Source organism: Sphaerodactylus townsendi, linkage group LG08, assembly GCF_021028975.2.
Source record: "Sphaerodactylus townsendi isolate TG3544 linkage group LG08, MPM_Stown_v2.3, whole genome shotgun sequence".
NCBI lineage: Eukaryota > Metazoa > Chordata > Lepidosauria > Squamata > Sphaerodactylidae > Sphaerodactylus > Sphaerodactylus townsendi.
This window is the reverse complement of record NC_059432.1, coordinates 80,621,825-80,637,220: the sequence shown is the minus strand read 5'-3', so window position 1 is coordinate 80,637,220 and position 15,396 is coordinate 80,621,825.

Sequence of the window (15,396 nt, the reverse complement as noted above, 5' to 3'; positions counted from 1 at the left end):
CTAAGCACTGTTTTTGGCCCATGCAAAAATGGCCTCAGTTTCAAATCTGCAAGGGGAGGGGCAGGATAAAAAAATAAATAAAATAAATATACAAAAACAATTAGCTGCAGACAGTATAAAGTCGGCTACTGTGTGAAAAAGGGAGTTGGGCTAGATGGACCACTGGTCTGATCCAACAGGGCTTTTCTTATAATTTTCTCTATGTAGGATTTATCTAATGAAATCATCACATAGCTCATCCATATTTCACTTTAGTTAAATGTTTCACCTTCAACTTCCTGTTTCATCTTAATTGACTATTTATATTTTTATTATACAAATGCACAGTTCAAGGAAAATTTAGTAAGGCCAAGAACATAATTTAGTAATCTAGACACCTGCCGAACAGTGTTTGTCAGGAGAATGAGATTAATTCTTGAGTTCCAGATGCTCAGTGTCACTTTTGAGACAAATTTCCCATTAACCTAGATTAACTGGTCATATAAACAAGCTTTTGCAATCATTGTACATTACAAGGATATAAGGTTTTAAAGAACTGCATCTGAAGAAAATCCTTGATTCAGCAACTGCCAATTCTTTCCCCCTCTTGAGGATTCATTCTTTACATTTTATAAGCTGGAACTGCTGTTAACTATTCCTTGCTGATGGTGGTGAAATATCTATCTATCCTGTACAAGCAACTCCTACCCAAGTATCCACAGAAGAAAGCCCCACTGGAGCTTCTTCTCCCAGGCAAGTGTTCATGCATCAAACGGTTCACTGGAATTGAGAACTAACCCCATTTTTGTAATGCTAAGTCTTATAGTCATCTGATCTCATTAATAATGGAAGGAAGGAGTGCATAGGATTTAGAATGTTCTCCTTTTGAGGGATAACTCACAAAATAAGTCTACCATCAGAACACAAGAATGGTTACTCACTCATTTCCCAAATTCAGTATTGATTTTTCATTGTTAGCTGGACAGCTCAATCCAGATGGGGAGCAGGAACTCTACAATGGCTGGGGATGGCAGGGCAAAAGACATTCAATATGCAATATAATAGGATTAGGGCTGTAGAATCAACCATAAACTGAAAAATAAAATTGAAACAAAGCATTAAATTGTAGATCCTACTTACTGTAAGCTTTACATGGTAGTATAGACCACAGTCCCATTTAATTTATCCAAATAATGTTGTGAATCATTTTGTACAGTGCAACTCTACTACCTGGGTAGAAAAGCCCTCTTGAATGTGGGAAACACAGGGTATCTAAATGTTCTCTGCATATTCTAGTATGTTCATTCATTTTTGTAATAGCTCATTCCTAGCATAGGGATTCTGAGTAGGGCTGAGAAATGTTTTGCCATAGAGCCACTTTTGGTTAACATGGACATTCTGCCACATCAAACTGAAGATCCATCTAATCCAGCATGTTACAGAGGCTAACCAGATGACCCAGAAGGTCTAGGGCAGGAGTACAGAGACTAATAGCTGCCTCTGTGGGGTTTCACCTGAACACCTGGAGGCGTGCTGCTTCCATGGGGATTCCATCCAGTGATCATGGCTAGCAGCAGCCACCACTTCCCATGAAAGCAAGTCCTGCAAGCAAATCATTTCTTTTGTCTGCCCTGAATCTGTTGCCTTTCATTATGTGCATGAAGTGAGTGTCCCGTGTGAGGACAATCATGTAATGAGAACTCTGTATATATGTGTGTGTGTTGTAGAGAATGAAGAATGGGACTGAGTACTTAGCTACTATCCTTGTTGAATATAGCACATCCCCCAACCCATCTGTGACTTTATTGTGGATTGTCACACACACATCTCTCCAATACATAATTTATCAGATCGAACTTTAAATGACTTTCACATTTTAAATTTTAAAGCAAATCATCCAGTTCCTTTCCTGGCTTTTAGTATCCATCAGTGGTCTCTGGGACCACAACAAAAGAGCTCAGTATCCTAGCTCTGACACTCAGCTGGACAAGCTGGCAAAAACTCTGCCAAAATTATGTAAACTTGTAAATAACTAAGTTTTTAGCTCACAGAGTAACACTTCCTCCAGATGTGATACAGAAACCACTAAAAGTCTGACTTGCTGTCTTCAGCTATAAATCACTGTTGAGGTTCTGATGAAAGAAACTGAAGAACAACCACAAAATTGTGAGATCATTATGATATAAATAACTGTGTCATTAATAATTTACTTAAATACTATCAGTTGGCTAGACTACTCCACTATATACATATATAGAGGGAAATAACTCAATTCCATGATACAGAGCATGCAACATGACACATCCCTCACAAATAAGTTTCCCTTGATACTTTGGGGAATGATTATTCACATAAAGCCTTTTTTTGAAGTGCACAACGGGTTGTCTTTCTAGTTTCATTTTTGCACAAAATGTATATATATCCCAGAGCTGTGGGCTGGTGATACCCTAATTTAAAAAAGAGCAGAACTTAAGATTTTATGAACCTTTCATTTTATGAACTCAGAGCATTAGGAAGAGATTTGGCAGTTGTAATTTATTCCAGAGATTTCATGAGAATAAAAGAATATGTTTTCTCAGATGTATAGCCAGTAGGGCTGGAAGCTGACCTGCCTTTGTGAAACTTGAAATTACTTTGATATTCAAATGCAAGTGGTCAAAGTTTCATTCAATCACCAGTATGTCTACCTCACCTTCAAATGCTTTGTTGCTCCTGGGGCCTCTTCCAAGCATGGCCAGAAAGTATACAATGTACCTCTCAGCCTCTGTGTCCTCAGCCTCTTTGTCCTCAACCTACATCTTGATTTGCCCAATGTTTCAGCTGAGGTTGATTTTCTGGTTTTATTTGGTGCTCTTTATAATTATTGAAAACACTTACTCTGTTGAAAATGGGCTCCCAAAAGGTAGACGGCTGGTTTAAATATCACATGAACTACAAGGAAGCTACCAGGAAACACTTAAGCATGCAGGTGACTTCATCCAGTTCAAATTGAAGAAGAATTGTTCCATTCCATCCCCAAATTTCAGCTGTCTACAAAAGCTGTGAGATGACTTCACCCTGAAATGCTTTAATAGCCAGGGTAATAAGCTGTCTATGCTTTGAGTAGAAGAACTTTAAAGTAGCTCCCATCAAGTGGCAGGCCATTGATAAATTGGTGTTAAAATGTGCCTACCGTGGCAAGGATGCACAAAAAACTATGCCAAGGTATTTAAAAGAATGACATTGTTCAATTTCATGTGTTTCGATAGTCCATCTGTGCTTGTGTATTTTATGCATTCCTCTTGTTGACCATTGAATCTTTGAAGACACACCACTAGTTCAAATACTCTTTTGCAGTAGATTAACCTTTAGGTGCAAGACCAAAATATCCAGACTTTTAAGGTCAGGGATCTTTATCAGCTGTGACTTGATGGCACTTTACACGCACATATAACTGAAGATGGGAGAATAATGTAAAGTAGGTTGGTGAATGTCTCAGAAAGAGAAAATTAGGCAGGGAGAGGGGAGATGATATGGGGGTAAGGGAAAAAAGAAATAGTACGGTGAGGAGGATACAGGGGAAAATGAGGTGCCTCCCTCACAATTCCTTGAAAGTTCCCTGCCATGCAAGAGGTCCTGGTCGAGTGGCCCCAACAGAACAACTGGGCCACAGTTTTCCTAGGTAGAGGCTGCTGGAGAGGGAGAGGAACAACTGAAGACAGAGGGGCAGATAAATGTACATTTGCAGTTAAGTGGTAAGAAAAGAAGTAAGCAGGAAAGGAGGGGAGGCTATGGGGGCTTTTAGGAAATGGGAATATAATAGTGGGGAAGGGCGAAAGAGATGCTTCCTGAAAGTCCTTGCTAGATCCCGCATGTACATTCTCTAAATGTATAAATTAGAGCTCATATGCTTTGCTTGCCTACAATTAAAATATTTCTCCCAAAGATAAATGACTGAAAAGGGACCAGAGGTGTACAGAGGGGAAATGGCACCTGGAGACAAATTGTTTCCGGGCACCCCCAGCTTTTCCCCCCTACCGCTACCCCCTCTTTGCTCCTAGCTCCCAGGAGCCTGCAGAGACAGATGTCTATCGGGGGTGGGGCTTAGGGGGTGTGGCCACACCCCACAGCTCCCTGGGGACTTGGCCATGCCTCCCCAAGCCCCGCCCCAGGCTTTCCAGGGGGGCGCTTTGCTCCCAGCTCCCAGGGAGCTGGCAGCCAGCAGGCCCTCCTGCTCTCTTCTCCAGGGAGACAGAAAAGACTGCCGTCTATCGGCCTCCAGCACTTGCTTTTATAGCACTGAGCCTGGGGATGGGGCCTGGTGATGGCAGTCTTTTCTGCCTCACCGGAAGAAAGGGCAGAAGGGGCTGCTGGCTGCTGGCTCCCTGGGAGCAAGGGGGCGCCCTCGACCCTGCCCATGTCGATGACGACATGGATGGGGTCAAGGGTGCTGGAAGTTGATGAGGCAGCAGGAAGTCCTGCTGCCTTGTCAACTTCCAGCACCCTCGACCCCATCCATGTCGTCATCGACATGGGCAGGGTTGAGGGCGCCCCCTTGCTCCCAGGGAGCCACCTTGCCATTTCCTTACTGGTCATGTGGGGGGTGATTTTGTGCCCCCCACGTGACCAGGTAAGTAGCGCTCAGGGGCAGAGGGTATCCCTTTCCCCCAGGCAAATACGCCACTGAAAGAGACAATTGTGATAGTTCATTACAGTAGCTCAAACAGGAGTTTTGTGATGCTTGAAAACTAAACAAGCTTTTATTCTAACATGAAGAACAAGTTGGTATCCACAGGGCTGATGTCATGGTTCATTGGCAGAGCCTCTGCGTTGCATTCAGATGGTCCCTGGCAAATCAACTCAGAAAGGTAACATGAAAGACTGTATCTACAACCTTGGAGAGTTTCTGCCTGTCAGAGTAGGCAGCACTAACCTTGATAGACCAACAGTCCAATCCTACGAACATTTCCCTGAGAGTAAGCCCCATTGAATTAAGCTGAATGGGGTTCTTACCCTTCTCAGGATTGCTGTCCAAGAGTTTGACTCAGTCAAAGGTGGCTTCATGCGATTAATTTAACTGCACTAGAGAGAACATTTGTTTTAAATTACAAAGGGAATTCAGGAACATACTTCAACTGCTTTCTACATATCCAAAATTATGGTAAGTCTTCTCATCAGTGGAATAATACTGAGTCAGACCACCGGAGATTATTATGGGTGAAGTCACCATTTAGGTGCTAGAGAATCTTGCCAAGGGGAAACTATATTTATAAGAGAAGGTAGGGGACATATAACTCAACCCTTTCCGAGCTTCTGATTCATCCTTGGCCTTTCACAATATTTGGAAACAGTTGATTAAAGAAAAAGGCCTTTTGTTGCTCAATGCTACCTTTTGGTTACTAAAATTACTACTGGGATACTGGGAAATTGCTAGGTGATAAAACAGCATGTATCATAATTACCATGTGATTTCCAAAACTCATCTCATTTACTGATTAGATTTTTTTTTCTTGTATGCACAGTGCTTCTCTCTCTTGTTTTGGTCATCTCTGAGTTCTCTTAAGTTCCTTAGTTCATTTAAGTTCCTTAGTTCATTTACATAGACAATAAATACTTCAGTCTTGAAGACAACAATGAGTAATTATACATGGATGCTCTTCCCTCCAGTGAGGATATATCTCTTTCAGGGCAGACTTTTCACGGCAGATACTCTCAGACTTATGGCACATCCGATTCCAGAGGCTCAGAGGCGTAGCTGGGCCAGAGTGCGCCTTCATTGGTGTACATTTTTAACAATATTACAATACAAATGATAGTATAAACAATATATGAACAGATGAATAAAGTATGCACCAGCTCTTCTTGATTCAGAGGACTGGGCTGCTCTACAATATTCTGCACAGAAAAGAAAAACAGCTGCTTTAAGGTGATATGGAGAAAACAACAGAGCAAAAGCCATGAGAAGATATTCTTCTGAACAAAGAAATGGGATCATGTCTTTCCACACAGCTGGTTCTGGGTAATGGTGATTCTGTGAGCTCCATGCAGACACTCAGCTGAATGTGTTGAATGTTGTTATGAGGGAGACACAATGTACAATTCTGTCCCCCACCCTGTTCATCATAGCATATGCTCTACAGGTTGGTTGGAACCAACTGACCGTAATGCCACTATATTAGATTTATCCAAAGTTGTGAAATATGACAGATCACATGGCCTATAAATTTATGGAAATTGCCAATAGGTCATGAACAGATAGTCAGGTCCCATTGATAGATTATGGAGGGCAATGAATAATTATTTTGTCATAGTTACTACATCATTACAATAATTTTGCACATGACAATGTGAAAACTTCAGTAGTGCTCATGATCTCCGAGGCCTTTGGTTTGTAATTCTATATATGCTTGGTGTATTAAGTCCCTCTGAAAGTCAGAGGTTTGGAGAGGAGAAATAAAACACCTCTCCATATGGAGGCATGGACCCCTGGCCTTATAGCTTGTGGCAGGCACTGTGTGATTGGTTGTGGGCTTAGGAAGCTTTGGCAGGAGCAGGTGGGTTGTGCACAGGGGCGGATCTTTCTGGAGGAGGCTAAGCCTGGGAGCCTGCCTCCCCATTACTGGGAGCCCTTCCAAGGGACCTTGAGGGTGGGGTGGGCTTTGTTACCCCAAGACCTAGTAACAAGATCCACCCCCTATGCTGCACCTCAGCTTCCTAGGCCAATAATCAGTAAAACTGGGCTGTAGTTAGCTGTAAGGGAGGCAAAAAAGTTAGCTGTAAGGGAGGCAAAAAAGGATTATGAGGAACGCATGGCTGCGAACATCAAGACTAGCAACAAACAGTTCTTCAAGTACATCAAAAGCAGGAAGCCAGCTAGGGAAGCGGTAGGCCCGTTAGATGATGAAGGAACAAAAGGTGTGCTAAAAGATGACAGGGAGATTGCAGAGAAGCTGAATGAATTCTTTGCATCTGTCTTCACTCAAGAGGAGGTGAGGAAAATTCCTGCACCTGAACCAAGCTTCTTAGGAGGTGAATCTGAGGAACTAGCGAAGATAGTGGTAGACAAGGAAGAAGTTCTGGCAGCCATTGATAAACTAAATGCTACCAAATCCCCTGGCCCAGATTGCATTCATCCAAGAGTTCTTAAAGAGCTCAAGCATGAAATTGCTGATGTTCTCACATTAATATGCAACTTATCCCTGAAATCAGGCTCCATCCCTGAAGACTGGAAGATGGCCAATGTCACACCAATCTTTAAGAAAGGGTCTAGGGGGGACCCAGGAAATTACAGGCCAGTCAGTTTGACATCTGTTCCTGGTAAATTAGTAGAATCTATCATTAAAGATAAAATTATAAAACATGTAGAAAAGCAAGACCTGCTGAGGAAGAGTCAGCATGGCTTTTGTAGAGGCAAGTCCTGTCTTACAAACTTACTAGAGTTCTTTGAGGGTGTAAACAGACATGTGGATAAGGGGGAACCAGTGGACATTGTCTACTTGGATTTCCAAAAGGCTTTTGACAAAGTTCCTCACCAGAGACTGTTGAGAAAACTGAGCAATGAAGGAATAAGAGGGGAAGTCCTCCTATGGATTAAAAACTGGTTGAGGAACAGAAAACAAAGGGTGGGTATAAATGGGAAGTTCTCACAATGGAGAGATGTAAGGAGTGGTGTCCCCCAAGGATCCGTTTTGGGACCAGTGCTCTTTAACTTATTCATAAATGACCTGGAAGTAGGGGTAGCTAGTGTGGTGGCTAAGTTTGCAGATGATACCAAATTATGTAGGGTGGTAAGAACCACAAAGGATTGCGAAGAGCTCCAAGAGGACCTTGATAAATTAGGTGAGTGGGCTAAGAAATGGCAAATGCAGTTCAATGTAGCTAAATGTAAAGTGATGCACATAGGGGCAAAAAATCCAAACTTCACATACACGCTACAGGGGTCAGTGCTATCAGTCACAGACCAGGAAAGGGATTTGGGCGTCTTAGTTGATAGTTCCATGGGAATGTCAACTCAATGCATGGCAGCTGTGAAAAAGGCAAACTCTATGCTGGGGATCATTAGGAAAGGAGTTGATAATAAAACTGCAAGGATTGTCATGCCCTTATATAAAGCAGTGGTGCGACCGCACTTGGAGTACTGTGTTCAGTTCTGGTCGCCACATCTCAAAAAGGATATCGAAGAGATAGAAAAAGTGCAGAGAAGGGCAATGAGGATGATTGAAGGATTGGAGCACCTTCCTTATGAGGAGAGGCTGCAGCGTTTGGGACTCTTTAGTTTGGAGAGGAGACGTCTGAGGGGGGATATGATTGAAGTCTATACAATTATGCATGGGGTAGAAAATGTTGACAGAGAGAAATTTTTCTCTCTTTCTCACAATACTAGAACCAGGGGGCATTCATTGAAAATGCTGGGGGGAAGAATTAGGACTAATAAAAGGAAACACTTCTTTACGCAACGTGTGATTGGTGTTTGGAATATGCTGCCACAGGAGGTGGTGATGGCCGCTAACCTGGATAGCTTTAAAAAGGGATTGGACAGATTTATGGAGGAGAAGTCAATTTATGGCTACCAATCTTGATCCTCCTTGATCTCAGATTGCAAATGCCTTAGCAGACCAGGTGCTCAGGAGCAGCAGCAGCAGCAGCAGCAGAAGGCCATTGCTTTCACATCCTGCACGTGAGCTCCCAAAGGCACCTGGTGGGCCACTGCGAGTAGCAGAATGCTGGACTAGATGGACTCTGGTCTGATCCAGCAGGCTAGTTCTTATGTTCTTATGTTCTAATGTTCTTAGTGAATTACATATCACAAGAAAGTTGTACAGCATGTTTATTCATGGACCAGTAACCCCTGTCCTCCTCTAGGCAAGCAATGCAATAGGGTTCAAACTTCAGAACAATTATTTTTATATTTGTCAATACTCATAGCTAGCTCAGGTCAACTGGTCATATATTTAGACTAAGTTACATGATGGTATACTAGGCTACATGGTTGATGGATTGCACTATTTGTGAGGTGGCCAGCTAATTTATATTGCTGAATGGAAATTTATGTTGTTGAATGGAAATCATTACTGGACTGTAAAAGCTGCACATTCCAGAAACTCAAAGGAAATAAAATGGTTTAGAAAACAATGGCTTCCAATTATGCAAATAAAAACATTTCAAAAATTTACAAAGATGAAAAAGACTAAATTAAAATCTCATGAAATAAAACTATCATTGCCATAGAAGTTCAAGAGCTACAGGCAATTTTTCCTAAATAATAATGGTACAGAAGACATTCCAAAAATTGTTTGGGAAATATCAAAAGCAGGTTTTAGCCTCTTTGTGGCAATTTAAAATGAAAACAAACCAGATTAAAATAAATCAAATGTAACTGAAGTCTAAACAAAGAAAGGGTTGGAACTATTAAGCATATGTGCCATTTAATTTGACACAGATTAATATTTTACAGTCACAAAATGGAACATTTATGCTCTTGGAAATATATGGCATAAGGTATTATTAACACCAGAACCCCATGGGGATGTTTATTCCAATCATGTAGGGATTTATTAGATAATCCATTAGCTCACTTACAGTCTATATCTAAGAACACATGGAATGTGGCAGTTTGTAAAAGAAAGTTGCACATGAGGCAGCATTCAAAGGCAGGCATACAAATGGCAATATCTTGGATGTTATAAAAGATCTGCCCTACAGGCTAATGTTTCAAAACAAATGGACACCTATAAAAATGCATGGGAAAGGTTTTGTTCACATGGACACAGCACTCTGCCCACTTATTATACACAAACATGTTCAGAAAGAATGCTCAGCTTGTTCTTGCATGGTACATTTTCTCTCATGTACATGCACAAGTGAGCCAACCTATTCATACAAACTTACAGACAAAAATATTGTACAAATGTAATTCTGATTGAGGCAATGGCAATAGGCCAGGGATTGGCAGTCATTTTGGCCCCAGGGCCACCAAAACTGTAATGTCTTCTAATGTATTGGCAAATAAGAGGGAGAGACAAGAACTGCACTTGGTGAGGCACAATGGAAATATCTTTTTTATTGTGAGTGGTAAGGGGATGTCCGGAATCATCTAATTTTACCTCTGCTGCATGGAGCCTTCGATCATTTTGGTCATCCTGAAGATTTTGGAGTTAACTATTTGCTTGCAGATAAAGATGACAAAGTATCTCAGGCAGTTTCTGCACAGCCAAGGGAGAGAGCCTGCATCGGAATTAATCATGCCAATGCAAGCTCTGGGGCCGTTAGCACAAACAGCCCCATGGGATGCGCAACTGTTGGAGCAAGCTCCTCACAGCCGCGTATTCCCCTCCCTGGCCCCAAACGCCTCATTACCTTCTGCTGGCAGCTGTCGCTCTGCTGTCGCTCTGAGGAGGGAAGGGGACACGCCCCCATGGCCAGAGCGACGGCTGAAGCACCGGAGGCCAGGGGGCGTGTCCCCTTCCCTCCTCAGAGCAACGGCAGAGCGACGGCTGCCAGCAGAAGGTAACGAGGTGTTTGGGGCTGGGGAGGGGAAAACACCAGCTTCCACCCACTGCCATTCGCATGGCAGCAGATGGAAGCCGGTGTTTGCAGAAAAACTCGCTCCCCGAGTGAGTTTTGAAAACACCGTTTTGGTGGGCACAGAGCGCCACTTCATCGATTTGGCAGTGGCACCTGTGCGAATGGTCCCTGCCAAAACGGTGTTTTACCGGGCTGAAGCCGCTGCTTTCAGCCTGTGTGGAAACTGCCTCACACAGTGGTGGAGTTTTGCTTCAGTGCTTATAAAATATGGAAGGCTTCAGTTGGAAAACGTTTTAGCTAAATGGTCTTCTTTGTGGTACTGTGTTGTGTATTCATTGGTTTTGAGTTCTTTTGTGCTTGTCTTTGGCTGTAATAAATAAACTGAAACTATCTTTTCCACCTATCCTGAGGATACTTTTGATGTTTTGAACTGGTACTTGGAGTCAGCTAATTACCTCTTCATGCAAAGAGAATTTGTCAGTTAGATCAGTGTCCATCTCCATGTCAAGTTCACAGACAGACATTTGGGAAGGAGAAGTTATGCCAACATTTACACTTTCAATCTTCACACAGACACTGATACCCAGCTGAAATAAAATCTGCTGACCTCTTTTCTCACAGTGCAATCATTCTTCCTTTTTTTCTCTCTTTTGAAATCCTGACTTATGTTGGCAAATGTTGGCTCCCATTTGTTTGTTTTTTACAAATTTATAAATAACAACAGTTTCGGCAGGTTCCATTGGTTCATGGGAACATTCAAGCATACACAATCAAGGTCACAACTAGACTGTGTTGCTCATAAAGGTGTAATAAGGGAGGAGGCAGCATGACCTCAGAATCATGACACTAGCATGCTATTGGCCTGCTGTTTGCCCTTCCCCCCCAGCCCATTGACTCAAAACTCTCCAGATACGGTTATTTTTGAACTGAGAGCTGGCTCCCCTAGTGGTGACTGAAATGTTAATTCTTCTCATCTTTCCCTGAATGGTATCAGTCCCACTGAGAGTGCACAAGTATACAATTTGCATTTTACAGACAGCTAGAATCATCATCTCATTTCTGTGTGCCCTCTGTCAACCTAAAAACTTCCAGATTGGTTTGCCCTGGTCACGTTTGCTGTTTTCTGATTGGCTGTTTGAATGATTTGTCATGCATAGAGTTGCATGGCCACTGACCTCCCAGGGACTTCATGCCTGCTTTGTTGAATGGACCATCTGGGCAAGGAGATCATATGGAAGCTTCTTCAAAGGTTGCTAGATAAAGAATTCCCCTTTAGGGGGACCTTTCCCTTTGTAATTACCTATTGGTCCCCACTTGTTACTGTGTCTGAAGCTCAAGACTATTTTTTTAAAGCTTTAAAATATTACACTGCAAAACTGAGTAGTAGCCATCCATAATGCAGGTTAAAAGTGGGAAGTGGTAACTATGATGCAGAAAGAAAAAAATATTGTAGGCCAAAACCCCTGATATTTCCCAGTTTTGGGTAAAATATGAGGAGCTAGTTACTACTGAATTTTTGTTGAAGCTGAGATTTATTGCTGGTAATCTGAGCCAAACACAAGCTCTCCCAGTGATAAATCAACCTTTTATATAATATTCTGCATCTAAGGTAAAGAGGCTGTATTTCAAAGCATATAGATTTATAGTAAATTCACAATTAATATTCCTTCCATTTGTATTATGCAGTTCTCTTAACTTGACCCCCAATCTATGTAAGGACTTGAATATCTTGTCAAAATCAAAAGTCCAGTATCAGTATTCTGGCTTAATTTGTCCTCTCTACTCTAGTTTGTAATTGAAAGACAACATATTTTGTAAAGGGAACCTGGACAACAGAAGCAGGAAGAAATTGTCTGCTTATTGCCAAGAAAGTTGTTTAGGGCTGCCAAGCTCCTGCAGTAAGGGATTCTGTGCCCCCAGCTTCCACTTACCACGGCTGGTGGGCTGACAGCATGACATCACTTCCAGGCAAACCCCAGAAATTATGTCAGTCCTCTTGGAATTGCTGGAGTTCCTAGAGAGTTGTGGTATCACTTCTGGATTTTCCCTGGAATTGACAACACATTATTGCTGATCTCCCCCCCCCCCCCGCAACTCTTTGCCCCCCAGTGCCTGGCAGCCTGGCAATCTTACACATGTTCTCTGTTTCAAAATACAGTCAGTGCAATCCTAAACAGATTTATGCCAGTTGATGTCAATGGGCTCAGAAGGGTATTATTCAGTTTCAGTTTGCACTGTTAACATTATGACACTTTTTCTTATGGTATCACAATATCTTCCTCCATTAGAGCTCTTCAGATATCAACCCATTCTGTTTTTCTCTCTTTTTCTGCCTCATTTTAAAGAATTACTTTATCTTTTTATTTTAGCTTTCCCAGACAATACATTTTGAATACGGACACCACTAATCAGAAATAAAATGGTGAATATTTAAACTATTGCTTTTATTATAGTTACACTGGCGCACAAATAAATAAGCACTAAGTTATTGTAAAATATTGTCAATGCACTAAAGAAAGCAAACAACATCTTATTACTTCCAAAGTATCAAAGTACATTTAATTACATCTTACCTAAAAAAACCCAAGTACAAAAGATGGAAAGAAATTAATATGTATTCATATTGTGTATATAGAAATGGTTAATACATGGTTACAGTTATCATCTATCTATTCAATACATATTTCAGGCACATACCTGACATTTCTAATGAAATATGAAAAAGCAATATGACATTCAGTTTTAAAATATTGGTAAACATATTACATTAGAATGAACATGTTATGGTTTCTTCTCATTTAAAAACCCTGTCGCTTAAAAATGTAGTGCCATTGGCCACTTTAAAAAAAACATACTATTTAATACCGTCAGCTTTAATTTCTTTTTAAAAAGAGCAATAAAGTAAACATACATTTGCTAATATACGTAAACACATTTTTAGTGCAAGAATTAACAAGACCTGTGGCTTTACTGTGCTTTCTTGAAATCACAGTGCACTTGACACAAAATTGCTACACTAGAATGTTTAACTTTAGAAATTTAAAGCAAAGTTAAGTGCATACCAAACGTTTTCATATATACAGTCAGTATAAGTGTGTGGGCATATATGTGTGACCTGGATGTTATACAGATTGCATATTTAGATACAGCTTTGAATGAGTTCAAGTTGCTAACTTTTATCATCCTCTCCCTGTTGAGATGCTAGATAATATAGAAAAGGTTTAAGTAGCATTTGGTTGTCTTGGAGGCACACCACTTCTCTGAGAACAGCACCATTGTTGACAGGCAACAATCTTGGAGGTGCCATTTTCTAGACAGTGGTCTAGGACCCAGAATAAACAAACTCTCTGATGGACTTCCAACTTCTACACATACATTTTGGCAGTAAGAACTTCACAGGTAAGAAGAACATGAGCTTGGATGGGATAATGCTTCCCTCTGGGGATGGAGGTGGGTGAAAAACTAATATGCTTCCTGACAGATGTCTTAATGAGGCAGACTGGAGACATTTGCCTTTCAAGAATGTTCCTGAGATAGCAATGCAACCTTTAGAAAAGACTGTGCCATCATAACCACAAAAATCTATGTTAGAGACTGCATCAGACATGTAAGCTACCAACAGGTCCTCCCTGTCTTAATATAGAAGAAGAAGTGTTTGGATTTCTACCCTACCTTTCTCTCCTGTTAGGAGGCTCAAGGTGGCTTACAACATCCTTTCCCTTCCTCTCCCCACAACAGATACCTTGTGAGGTAGGTGGGACTGAGAGAGTTCCGAAGAACTGTGACTAGCCCAAGGTTACCCAGCAGGAATGTAGGAGTGTGGAAACACATCTGGTTCACCAGATAATCCTCTGCCACTTAGATGGAGGAGTGGGGACTCAAACCCTGTTCTCCAGATTAGAATCCGCCTGCTCTTAACCACTACACCATGCTGGCTCTAGCATTAACAGTGCTGTCCTAAGCAGTGTTACATCCTTCTAAGTCCATTAAGTGTCACAATGCAGGTTTCATTCTTTCAGCTAAAGGTAACACATTCATATAATGAAATACGAATGGCAATAAAAGAATGTTTGGCCTGTCTCAGCTGTGGTTGTCCGTGCAATTACTAAGAATTATACTGATCATAGACATTGTTGGTCTTATGCTGAAAATCAGCATTCCCCTTGTGGCCTTTGCCCGGCCATTGCAGAAATCAAGATAAAAGATAAGATGGAATCCCATCATTTATCCATAAAATGAAGACACAGAAAGGACCTGGTAATTCCAGGTTAGGCCTTTGTTACTAAATAATTCTTTGTGGCTATAACATATGATTGTATCATTGAAACAACTTATTTTGAAATAGTTCCCTTGAAGATTGTGAATGGTGTGAAGATACCTAAAGTGATTTAATATGCAATCCTAAAGAGAGTTACATGCCAGTGTAACTCTGCTTAGGGATGCACTGTTAATTCCTTTATTTATAATGGCATCTTGAAGTCACATAACTCTTATTTCCTATTACTGCAGACTTACCAAAGCAAACTTAAAACCATTTGCATTTGTATTGGCTAATGTGCCTTTGGTGCTATAACAAAATCCATATATATTTTTTAAAAAATTAAGATTTATAAGCACTATAGGTAGAATACTTGACTCCAAAGTCTTTAAATCTTAGGTCCCTTCCACACATGCAGAATAATGCACTTTCAATCCACTTTCACAATTGTTTGCAAGTGCATTTTGCTATTCTTCACAGTAAAATCCAGCTGCAAAGTGCATTGAAAGTGAATTGAAAGTCCATTATTCTGCATGTGTGGAAGGGGCCATGGTGAAGTTATCTTGGGCCGTTTCTGCACGGCCCATTTATGACGGCCTGGGGGCTCCAAAAAAGGCGCCCCCAGAGTCATTGCTTCCTCAAGCAACAGGCGCTTT